This window comes from Pleurodeles waltl, chromosome 2_2 (assembly GCF_031143425.1).
Source record: "Pleurodeles waltl isolate 20211129_DDA chromosome 2_2, aPleWal1.hap1.20221129, whole genome shotgun sequence".
NCBI lineage: Eukaryota > Metazoa > Chordata > Amphibia > Caudata > Salamandridae > Pleurodeles > Pleurodeles waltl.
The window spans coordinates 311,250,183-311,262,868 of NC_090439.1; the positions used below are offsets into that span (position 1 = coordinate 311,250,183).

General features: G+C 44.3%; 1 protein-coding gene across 1 annotated transcript in view; it reads right to left on the reverse strand.

The window, feature by feature from the left end:
- Positions 1 to 12,686, reverse strand: part of LOC138282357 (potassium voltage-gated channel subfamily G member 2-like) — a 913,601-nt gene that overhangs the window by 367,584 nt on the left and 533,331 nt on the right. The window lies entirely within an intron of this gene.

Genomic DNA, 12,686 nt, shown 5'->3' on the forward strand with positions numbered 1-12,686 from the left:
ACTTATCTGGTGTGGAGGGACCAGGAAACACCTCAGTAAGATGTGAACACCTCAATGGTTAACGAGCTCATGTGTGCTTCCATTCCCCTTTGGATTTTTCATGTGTTTAGTTCAATTGTTGGCCTTTTTAAGGTAGGAACACGATTTTAATTTAGTTTAAAGAAGCAGATGTGAACTTATGGCAAACGTTCCGTAAGAAACGGATTATGCTGTGGATACCCGTATAATGAAGAACAAAAAAGGGACACCAAGCCCAAGACCTTTTTACCTACGTCAGTTATTTGCCCTCATTGTGACGACCTCAGCACTTGTTCTGTTTTTATTGATCCTGCCATCTGGACCGCAGTCTCTCAAAACATATGTACATTCATAACGTTTGCCAGATGAGGAGTCTCTGCTGCACTTCTGTACCTCAAAAGTTTGTTCCTCTCATGCAGGCCTGTGATAACACAGATGTACTAATTAGAAATTTTTAATGAATGTTTAACTAGTTTGAGTAATTAACATAAAAAAATAATGTGCAAGTTTGAAAATGTGCCCTCGGAGAGCGGTCACCAAGATTCACAAATGTACTAATAAAATGATTAACATATGAAATATAGAAAATGTATTAAAACAATGTAGTAGTATGTCGTATTGAGATATATAACGTATGTTTTGCATTATATTGTAGAGTTAACTTTGCCAAAGTTGTGGCCTAGTTTTGCCAGGCCTCATGGACAAGCTGAACTATTAGCGCAATGTAGAGAAGCTAATGTGCTGAACTGACCCTGAACTGCTTATTGTTTAATAAAATCTGCTTAGCAAAAATCATATGTGTGAACCGGCGGACAGGAGATGATGGAATCATAAATGTATCTGATTAGATTATGTTATTGGTGGTCACTAATGAATTAATCTTGTGTTGTTTGAATAAAGTTTGAATTAACCTTATGACTTAGTATTGTAACTAATAGGGATATAACATTGTTGAAAAGTATATTGAGTTGTGGATATCATGAATGTTGATGTTATTGACTATTGAATAATGGTTTGCTTATTGGTTTGTGTATTGATTATTGATGCACATTGGTTACACCGTAGCTAGGATATTCCATGCAAATCAAAAGTTTCATCGACCTATAGGCATCCCCTTATAAGTTTACTTATTAAGGACCGGGGCGTGCTAGCAGCTGTATAGAGGCCGTTGAGGTCTAAAAGTCTATCATGGTGTTATGAACTATGGCATCCTGCCTCAATCAATTTTGTATGTTCTGCTTGATGTAGGATCTTTACTTCTCTAGGGTATTGAATCCCAAGTCTTCTAGGGCGTGTACTACTTGTTTTTTCAGATTGCTCCCTCTAAATGATGGTGCTCTCAGTTGTTCCTGTAACATCTGCCCAGAACCTGTAGCTCTGAAAAAAGGATTGTCCAGACCAATTGGTGCTCAAATGTGACCATACCCCAGATTGGGCAGTGATTTTAACTTGTGTCCACAATTCTGCATATACAAAGCACCCCATTTGAGCTACCTCTTTGAATTCTGAAAAAGTCCCCCTCCAAATGCAACGAAGAAGGTGGTGGACATGTTGCAGGGCCCTGTGTTGCTGAGACCTTCAGGGCTAGGCTTACGCCTAAAGCTATGGAGCTTTCCTAACTGTTTTTCCCAGGATGAAAGAAGAGGAGGGAGGCTTCCGTGGGTGAAAGGGATTTGCCTTTGGCTTTCCAGACGAGAGCTGAGGCCCACCTCATACAGAATTGATCTGGGGACCTGTCCTAAGAGACCAAGCCTGCCAAAAATAAAGGAGCATTGTTCCAGCTGCTCAGGGTGGCTTAAAGGAGTGATAATGCAGACAACCAAGGCAGGGAGTTGAGTAAGTACGTCCAGGGTATAACCCCTACTCTCTCCATCTGCGCCGCCTACTCTTCGCAAACTATGCATGTGTCTCAGTGGAGTTCAGGGATGGATTGGAGGAAAGAGAGCTTACCCCCTAGGCCTCTGTCCTGTTTCACCTGGGGACAGAAAATCCATTAGAGTTCTGTCTCAATACTTATTTTCTACCTGGCACAAAGGAGCAAAAGATAAATGCCTTTTGCTGCTGTACCACTTGCGTTCTGTCCATATGAGATGATTTTGCGAACACTGGTTTTAACATTCTTGTCTCAACAATAGCTGACATTTTACTTCCAGTGTAAGCACTCCATTTCGAGGTACAGGCCACTGACATTTTCGAACTTTAGACAAGCTGAATTTTGACATGAAATAATTTTGTCCTACACCATTGTGACCACTTAGGATGAATTAAGTATGTGGTTCCGCTGATTCCTTTGAGTCGTGAGTTTGTTGGTAGGAGTTAAATGAAGTGTTTGAAAGCTTCAGAATCTGCAACATTGACCTGTGCGTTGATCTCTTTGCTGTGAATTTAGCAGTTGCCCTTCGAATTCAGGATTTCTAAGAAACATGATCTTTGTGTTACTGTTAACGGTCCCAGACCTGGGGGACTTCCTCTTGTCTATGAGTAAACTGCTGTGAGACTATTTCAGTAAACTGAAAGCGAAGTCTTGTACTACTCTGGCATTGGTGAGCGATCACTGCTTATTTCAACATGTTGTTTAAGTTATGGTGGCCCACTGGGCTCAGTAGTTCAGCTTTGCAAAGCCGGGAGGTAGACGTGTTAGGCTCAATACTTGGGTTCGATCTGCTCCAGAAGGTGCTAAAATCCCTAGTTTGCTTTGTAATCTTAAATTTACTGGTCAATATATAGCGAAAATATACACCTCAGTGTTTTCTAAAGTATTGCTTTGGGGTGGAGCTATCCTTTTAGTTGTGTTTGTTATATTACTTTGTCATACAGATTCAGCATTTCTTGTCCATAGCCACATCTCAGAGTAAGCAGGACAGACAGACAATGTTTAATTCATAAAAAAATTAATGGAGGGTTCAAAGATTTTCTCAGGAGCCCCCCACCTGTACTGCTAAACGCTGGGGTTGCCAAATGCCAAGCTGCCTGGCATTGTTTCTGCTTTACGCCTCTTTCATCCACCTACTTACACTTCCTATCTCTTCATGTTACTGATGTCGGTTCTTTCTCATCCCTCCCTGCTTTCTCCCTTTTTCTCTGTATCCCTATCTTTCTCCTTCTTTCCCTCTTTTCTTCCTTTCTCTCTCTTGATCGGCGTCAAGGTTGAATGATAAAAAATTATTTCCTGGCCCTACCGCCTGCAAGCAGCAGAATTAGAAAGATTTTCTGTCACTTTTTTGATGCAGCCCCGAAGCGAAATCCTTTTTGATATTTACTGAGCCATGCAAATGTGGATGTGTGTGGCTTTGTAAAATAAAGTAATGCAAAAAGTAATGAAAAGTAATGCAACACAGCGTTTTGCTCTGTCTTGTGTTAATTTGCATCAGGCACGCATTCCGCAGGTGGTGTATGGGCGTAAAATGCATCCACCCATGGATCTTTTTGCAAACCCATATTTACAAAGAGACGCAGTCAACAGTTTGCACCAACATAGTGTGCTTATCTGAGGCTGGTGTAACGAGGAGAAAAATATTTTGCTCTCCTCTTTATTTCCTCTCTGTCTGTATGCTGCATTCTGCAGCACACATACAAAGTGGAAATAGCCTCTAAGAATAGTTTTTGTGTGGTAAGGTACCCGTTCCTGCACAAACATTATCCTTATTGCAATGCAGGCATCCTCGTGGCATGACACAGAGTGCCCGCATAGGTACCTGACAGGCCAAAGTGCAACAGCACATGTAGAGAGCGGAACTGAGAAATGCCTTTGCATATATGGTGGGATTCTGCTCTCTTCCTTTCGTTCAAAGCAGCACATAAACTTCAGTTGTTCAATGTTCGCAAATCTGGGCCTAATTTTGTACCTCAAGAACAGCAAGGCACAGATTAAAACAAGGTTGCGTTTTGGCATCCCTTCTCTTAAACTCATATTTTGCAGATCTCTCCACTGGATTTGACGATGTGGTGTTTCATACCCCGAGCCTCGGTAGCCAGCTGTTGTCAAATATCTTGTATGCAGATGATCTCCGACTGCTCAGTAATACAAGAATAGGCTTACATAAATTACTAACCTGCCTTGGATCATATGTAGAGCTTAATGAGTTAGAAGTAAATCGCAAAAAGACAAAAGTTATCCCATTTAATTGCTGTATGCTAAATACATATAAATGGTATCTTAATGAAGATATTATTGATGAAACTTAAGAGTTAAGATAAACACAAGAGCTACATGCTCCTCAGAGAGAAGTGATTGAGAATAAAGTTTAGGCTCTTAACCACGCTTTTGTTATGCTAGCAAAATCTTTTCAGGGAAATAACCTCCAGCCACTGGTTTCAGTAATGAAGGCTAAATAGTTACCTATCCTCACATATGGAACATAACTTCTGATAGGCGCAGAGGCCAGCCTTCTTGATAGAATTATGGTAAGATCCTACATGCAAGCTTTTCGATTACCGTCATCTGCATTGCCTGCACAAGTCAGGCTGGAGTTTTCACTGACACAGCAGACACTTGCCAGGCCTGCAATATTTGTTAAATGTTGTCACAAATTACGGCTAGCCTCTGAGGGTACACTAGACCCTGAAATCTGTCTGAAATTAATCTTCCAAGAGGGAATGCAAGTACAAAAAGTATCTTGACAAGAACCACAAAAAGCTGGAGCTTGGGAAATTATGGAGCTTCAACACATCCAGCCATGCTTTTAGAAGGGCAGTAAATAAATCAGTTACATTGCAAAGCTGGCTGGATGATGAGGGCAGAGTGGCCAAGCGTTCACATGAGTGGCTGGTCTTGGAATCCTATGATGACTCCCCTCTCTTGGAAGCGACCCACCCTCTGAAGATGAAGCAGAAAATACTGGCTTTAAAATTTGGTGATATTCCAACTTTAGACTTCCTTCCAAAGTGGAGAAAAGATGAACTACCAGAGGATTGGAAATGCTTTTTATGCCATCAAGTGGACAAAACAGCGCAGCACATAATCTGCATCAGTCCTGTTCTTGGCCAACAGCGCGAAGCCTGCTGCGAACATAATTTAATGTAGTTAAGGTTAAGACCTGTAGATCAGCTATAATTGAGTCACTAGATCCAAGAAATATTATGCTTAATGTTCGATTGATACAGTTTTTAGATATTTTTATATCTCACATTAAATTAGCACCTCAAACACTGGAGTAGATCAAGATGGAGGGTGAGGAAGGCTCCAGATGGGAGACTGACATTTCTGAACCTCTCTTAATAAGTTATGGAGGTCTGCTAGGGGCATTGTAATATGGACCCTATACCACTAGCTTCCTTGTTTGGTCTGCCTTTCTTACCACCCACATGATGAAATATCAGCATCAGTAAACTTTTTTGTTTATTTGTGCATCATATAAACCTTTGCTAGCCCTGTAAGCTATAGATGAGTACATTCACATATTTGCGTAATTCTGTCTGCCATATAGGCTGTGATCGACTATGGCAGGCTGCTAGGGACCTTGGGCCAGATGTAGTAAGATATGTATTTGCGAATCGGAAATTGCGAGTCAGTGCAACTCGCAATTTCAGACTCACAAAATCATATGCAGAATAGTGTCTCAGACACCTTCTGCGAATCGCAAGGGGGTCGCAAAGACCCACTTCATTAATATTAAAGGAAAACGAGTTGCAATACAAAAAACAAAATGAAACCATTTGGTTTCGTTTTTTCAGAGTAGGCAGTGGTCCATTGGACCACTGCCTGCTCTGAATTTTTTTTGGGGGCGACATTCACAAAGGGGAAGGGGTCCCCTGGGGACCCCTTCCCTTTTGCGAATGAGTTAACACCCACTTGACATGGGTGCTAACTGTGAATTGCTTTGAAACTGCGTTCATGGTCACAAAGCAATTCTGCATCGTGGTGCGAATCGCAAATAGGAAGGGGCCCCTTCCTATTTGCGAGTCGCATTCCCATTTTGCGAGTCGGTATCGACTCACAAAATGGGAATGTGCATCGCGATCTGTGTTTTGCATGGCGCAAACTGCGAATTTCGCAGTGTGCACCATAAAAAACGCTTTCTACATCTGGACCCTTATAATCTGAATTGTTCTCTATCCCGCCATTCTCCATTATTATTATACTAGTTTTTCTTAACTATTTATATGAGGTGGTACCAGCAGCTGCTGAATGCCTTGTGCATTATAGTATATTATATAAATATCTGCCAGTTTTATACATCATTTACGAGTACTCTTGACCTTTTTGTGCATTTTTTTGTATTTTGCAGAAGCCAAGATCAACCATGTATAATAGTAGGTCATTGTCAGGTTACATGTGTCCGGGCCTATTAGACCCTCTCTGTTCGCTGACGAGATCCATACGGGTGCACCTTACATATCAACTTTTCTTAAAATTATTATATTGGATTGGGAAAGCCTACCCCGGTGTATATTTTTAGTATATATATGATGATAATCTATGTGTTGTGTTGAACAATTGTTCATATATGGTGAAAGAGCTTAGGATGGAGTGTGCAGAAGGCCCTTCAGAGAAGCTCTTGACATCGATACAGAACAATGGTGGAGTTGTTAGGGAAATGTAATGTAGTTAACCTGAAATAATGTTCGTTCAGATATCATGGTGTATCATTTTTAGCCTCCTATAGGATGGTACACTAGCAGTTGTTGCGTGTACTGCATACTTACACATTACTTGGGTTGGGGCCATCTTTGTATATTAAATATGAAGACATCGGCATTTTAGTGCAATTTTGCACATTGTATAGGTCTGATGACCAATCATTCCTCGCAGGATTTATGGATTATTATTGTGTTTTCTGTGTGATTTAACAATGTTTATAGTTTCAATTGACTAATAAACTTTACATTGCTACTACTCGAACAGCAAGATCCACATTTAAGCCATTGGTATTTATAGAAGGGCAATAGTAGTCAAGGGATAAAGAGCGGTCATTCACTTCAGACATGTTCTTTTACATCGAAAGCCACAGGACCATGAAAAGTTGAAAAGGGCCCAGTAAAAGTTTATGCTTGTCACATGTCTGACGTGTAAGTTCCAGATGCTTTAATTGTACCATACATTTTGACTATTGTGCAGATTGTGATGCAGTGAAAGTGAACATTGTATTCAAGACAGCTGTACTAGGGACTGGTGTGAGTTTAATTTATGTTACTTTGACCTCAGTGATTCTAAGGAGGACCATGCCATGCTTCTGCAGATCACTTTGTAGTAATAGGTAAAAATCTATTTGAGATCATTACTGTATATTGTGGGGACTGCATAGGGTGTTGGGTGCATGGGTTAGGAAGAACCAAGAAGCCATCCAAAGACACTATGGCCCACATTATGACTTTGGTGATCTCAAAGTGAGACCGCCAAAGCCACGGGTGCCAGGCGATCACCAGTGCTGGCAGTCTCCCGACCGCCACAACTTGGGCGGAAATCCAGCAGCAGCCATGCTGGCGGTCAGAGGCGCCTGGGCGGTGCTACCACCTGCACCGCCCGCCAGAAGGACTCCACAAGCGGTATTATGACAAATAATATGGCCTGGCGATGTCCTGCTGGCGGGGTTCTGCCAGTGGTAGCAGCACCCCTCCCCTTCCCGGTCCCTTTCAGACGACCAGGTAAGTCGTGCATCCAACAGGGGAGGAGGTGGGAGGGTGGGAGGTGTTGTGTGTGAGTGTGTGGTGTCTGCGTGTGTGTATGAATGTGTGTGTGCGTGTGTGAATGCGTCTGTGAGTGTTGTGGTGTATGCATGGTTGTATGCATGTGTGGTGTATGCGTGGTTGTATTCATGTGTATGCATGTGAGTGAATGCGTATATGAAAGTGTAAGTGAATGGATGTATGGAAGTGTAAGTAAATGGGTGTATGCGTGGTGCATGTGTGTGTGTGTGCATGTATGTGGGGAGGGGGTGGGGTTGGGGGTTCTGTGCCTCTGTTGGGGCCGCTGTGACTCTAGGGGATGTGGGGCACTGTGCCTCTGGTGGAGGTTGCTGTGACTCTAGGTGGGTGGGGGTGGGGGGGTTGGGTGATTGCTGGGGCAGGGGTGGGCGAGCCTTCTACACGTGACAGTTAAGGAATTCCCTGTCACCGGTAGCCAGACTGCCATGGTTTTTGTGGCGTGCTACTGCTGAGGATACCATGGCGGTAGGCCGGCTCATTATACCACCGGTGGTCTTGTGAGGACCGGCAGGTCAGAGATGAACATTTCTGGCCTGGCGGTTCATACCCCCATGGCGGTATGAGTGAAGATGTGGCGGGTTGGCAGCGGCCAAACCGCCACACTGATAATGTGGCGGTATACACGTAAGCCTGTTGGCGGTGACATCGCCACATTAATCCTGGCGGTCAAAAGACCGCCAGGGTCAAAGTAAGGGCCTATGTGTGTTTTTTTTTCTGTTCCCTCAGATTTCCATTTGAGATTCACTTGTTGATCTTTTAATGCCGGGTAGTGTGTGTCTCTTTCCACTGCCTGACTGGCCACAAGAGTTATTTCCCCTCTCTTTCCTACCCTTGTGCTTACTTAGGGAACCATGGTCCAGTCATGTTACCTCCTTTTCAAACTGGAACCTCCTATCCTATTTAACCCCTCCTCTCAGAGCAGACTGCCGGCTGCATGCATCAATGCTAGTAAGGTGAAGGGTATCTTCTTGTAGCACCTTCATTGTTTGGACCTTTTAGACCTGGAAAGGACCTTGGACTGAACCCTTGCCCCTCTAAAGTCAGGGAATCAATCGGCCTCCAAGAACAAGACTCACACAGCCTTTAATTCTTGAGTAGCTTCTAATGATCTACCCTATCGAGCTTGGCGATTGGCGCAGTGAAGCACCAACTCCCCTATCGGGTATCATAGTGACCTCTGTGGGTATGGTTAACCTGCCCTGGTTGCATCCCTTACACCTATGCCTCGTATCATGGTAAACCTCTATGGATAGGGTTAATTCCACTCCTGGGTTCACACCATGGGCCATAGGACAGCCTCATAATGACCACTGTGGGTAATCAGCTGCCTGTAACCAAAACAGAACAGAGCTGCCTACTGCAACCGAGACTTGTTCTGGTAGAGCTATCGTAAGAAGGACTATCTGTAATAAAAATAAAACACCACAAGAATCAGCTATTCCTTCAGGCAGCCACCATCAATCCACCTAAATAAGACCCCTTCGTACCAAAGAGGACATGCATCCAATGCATAAAGAGATCTGACATGTAACCTGTGATAACATGGGTAGCTTCTTCATAGCCCATTCCTTCAAGATCTGCTCTCACGCCTCGCCACCTTCAAGCCTGGATACTCTAAAGTGATAAATATTCTTTTGGTCCAGCAACGACTTGCACAGGTGTTTACTGTAAAGTAGAACGTCCAGGCAGATCTTTCTCTTCTCTCTTCTCGCTGGGCCCCACATGATTCACCGAACGCGTGTCTTATTGGTTGTATCCAGATCAGGACATGGGTTAAAGATTCGGTCATCACCAAACCCTCTGTCTTAGACTGTATAGTAACTCCTAGCAGCCGACCATGTAATTCGCATGTGCTCTATCTCTCACTTGTCTTTCATACATCACACAGTTAAGCACCACTAACCATGAAATGATAAGAGCATTAGACTGATCACTCAAGCACAATGCCAAAATTCTTCCCTCATACCCAGGTCAAACAGGATTACTTTAGAAGCCATCCCAGAGTCATTGGATGATCATCCAACTACATTAGAAGTCATTTTCACATCATCAGACATCATCAAGCTCTCAAAGTCATCAGCAAAGCTTAGAAACTTGTGCCCGATGATTTTAGAATGACATGAAAATGAGTACCTGATGTCTCCTCTAGAGGTGGTTGTCCCTGATGATTTGAGGATGACTTGAAAATTAGTGTCTGATGACTTCAGAAGATGACTTTGCTCTTGATGATTTGAGGATGATTTCAAACTAGTATATGATTACTTCACAAGGATCGTTACATTCAAAAAGATGAAAGTGTTTACTAATGTTTGTGGATGATTTACTGATTATTTCAAGAGCAACTTTCACATATTTATTTCAGTTTTGTTTTAAAATGGAACCGGCTGGGTGTTTTCTCGAGTTTTACCTAATTATTGTTAAATTACTTCATGTGATATCTATTGATCAGAATCTGATATACATCAGATCACGTGTTAATTAAGTCAGAGGTTAGTATTTTTACTGGCTTTTGTTACTTATAAATCATTCTTATTTATTATAATTGTTAAAACAAACACTTAAAATCTTAATATGTTCAACATTTCATATTAATAACACAGAGTTTGGGGCTGTTTTACAAATAAGACTTTACTACTACCTAAAGAAACCCTTCTTAGTAACTTTGGAATAACAAAAGATTGAGGAAAAAAGTAGGGGGCAGATTTAAGAAAAGTGGCTCTGTTCCTAGTGCAGTGCCGCTTTCCTTGCGCCTCTACCACCACCATATGTCAATCAATCAATCAATCACAGCATTTATAGAGCGGACTACGTACCCGTTAGGGTTTCAAGGTGCTGAGAGGGGGGAGTGCTGCTACTGGTCGAAGAGCCAGGTCTTGAGGAGTCTCCTGAAGGTGAGAAGGTCCTGGGTCTGCCGCAGGGAGGTCGGGAGGGTGTTTCAGGTCTTGGCGGCAAGGTAGGAGAAGGATCTGCCACCGGAGGTCTTGCGTTGGATACGGGGAACGATGGCGAGGTTGGCAGAGCGGGGTTGGCGGGGGGGACGTAGAAGTTGAGTCTGTTGTTCAGGTAGTCTGGTCCGGCGTTGTGGAGTGCCTTGTGAGCGTGGGTGAGGAGCTTGAAGGTGATCCTCTTATCCACGGTGAGCCAGTGGATGTTTTTCAGGTGGTGGGAGATGTGGCATCGGCGGTGTACGTCGAGGACCAGTCAGGCGGAGGTGTTTTGGATGCGTTGGAGGCATCGGATGTCTTTTGCTGGGATGCCTGTGTAGAGTGCGTTGCCGTAGTCTAGTCTACTGATGACGAGGGCCTGGGTCACCGTTCTTCTGGTTTCCGTCAGGATCCGTTTGTTATTGTACGGAGCATGCGGAGGGTGTTGTAACAGGAGGAGGAAACTGCGTTGACCTGTTTGGACATGGTGAGTGCGGAGTCGAGGACGAAACCCAGGTTGCGTGCGTGGTTGGCTGGTGTTGGTGGGGGTCCCAGCACGGTGGGCCACCAGGAGTCGGCAGGGGAAAGCGGCAAGGGGGTGCGCACAAGGGGCAAAAAAGCAGAAAAACTGTCTAAAAAGGCACAAATGGAAGCAAAATGGAGCAAAAGGCACAATAAAGCAAGGCACAGAATATAGTCACAAATACGGCGAAAACGGCACAATGCACACGAGTCTAGCGACGCTTACTAGAAGTCCACTAGACACCAGGGATGAGGCGCAGGTGGATGCCTGCAGGTGGAGGAGGGCCTCGAACACGCTAGCAGCAGCGTGGGTGGGGGTCAGGGACACGGACACAGCAAGGTGGTGCTGCGGACGTGGGGGGGCGAGCTCTTGACCGAAAACAGGTTAGAGGTCACTAACCCTCGACGCGCAGCACCAGCCATTAAGAAGGGAGTGGGGAGAGAGGAGCAGCTGGGAGGCGGGAGGGAGCAGCGAATGGGGGCGCGAGGGGGGCGGGGCCGCAGGGAAGCAGCGGCAGGGGAAAGCGGCAAGGGGGAGCGCACAAGGGGAGAAAAAGTGGAAAAACAGTCTAAAAAGGCACAAATGGAAGCAAAAGCACAAATGGAAGCAAAATGGAGCAAAAGGCACAATAAAGCAAGGCACAGAATACAGTCACAAATACGGCGAAAACGGCACAATGCACACGAGTCTAGCGAAGCTTACCAGAAGCCCACTAGACACCAGGGATGAGGCGCAGGTGGATGCCTGCGGGTGGAGGAGGGCCTCGAACTCCCTAGCAGCAGCGTGGGCGGGGGTCAGGGACACGGACACAGCAAGGTGGTGCTGCAGACGTGGTGGAGCGAGCTCTTGACCGAAAACAGGTGCAACATGTGAGCTGCATTTAAAATACAACGCACCATGGCACAGGGTAGGGGGCAATAGCGTCATTTGGTTTTTACGCTATTGATGTACTGTGCATGCGTAGCGCCAACATTTTGGTGCAACTCATGCAGAGTACATAGGGGCCCATTATAAATAATGTAAGCCCCCTTTAAACACCTGCCCTAAGCAGGCGTTAAAAATGACCATAAGAAATGGCAGAAGGAAATATCTTAGATTTCCTTATGCCATTCCTCCCCCACACCCCAACGGGGGAATGCCCCCCTTGCATACATTATGCCTGGCGCAGGCATAATGTGGCGCAACGGTTTACCAAGTGGCGCAATGCATGCATTGCACCACTTTTTTAAATATAGCGTGGGAAAAATGCCACTTTAGCGCCGCCTAAACGTAACAAAAATTACACTATGGTGGCACTAGAGACTCTTAAATATGCCCCTAGGTTTTTATGTTTGCATGCTGTATCTTGGTGTTGGTTTATGGCTCATTGTGCAATATTAGAAGTATTGCAGTTTTTACTCTGCAAGTAACAAAAGTATTTCTGTGACAAAAGCAGTAACCCACTGAACAGAACTACTCACATAAAATACAAATTTGTCTTCTGCATGTTTCATGTTTGCAGTTCCATGCTACTTTATGAAGAATCACAACTGGAACTAGACAAAACCCAGATCTCCCCAGCAAGCACATTTACCCTA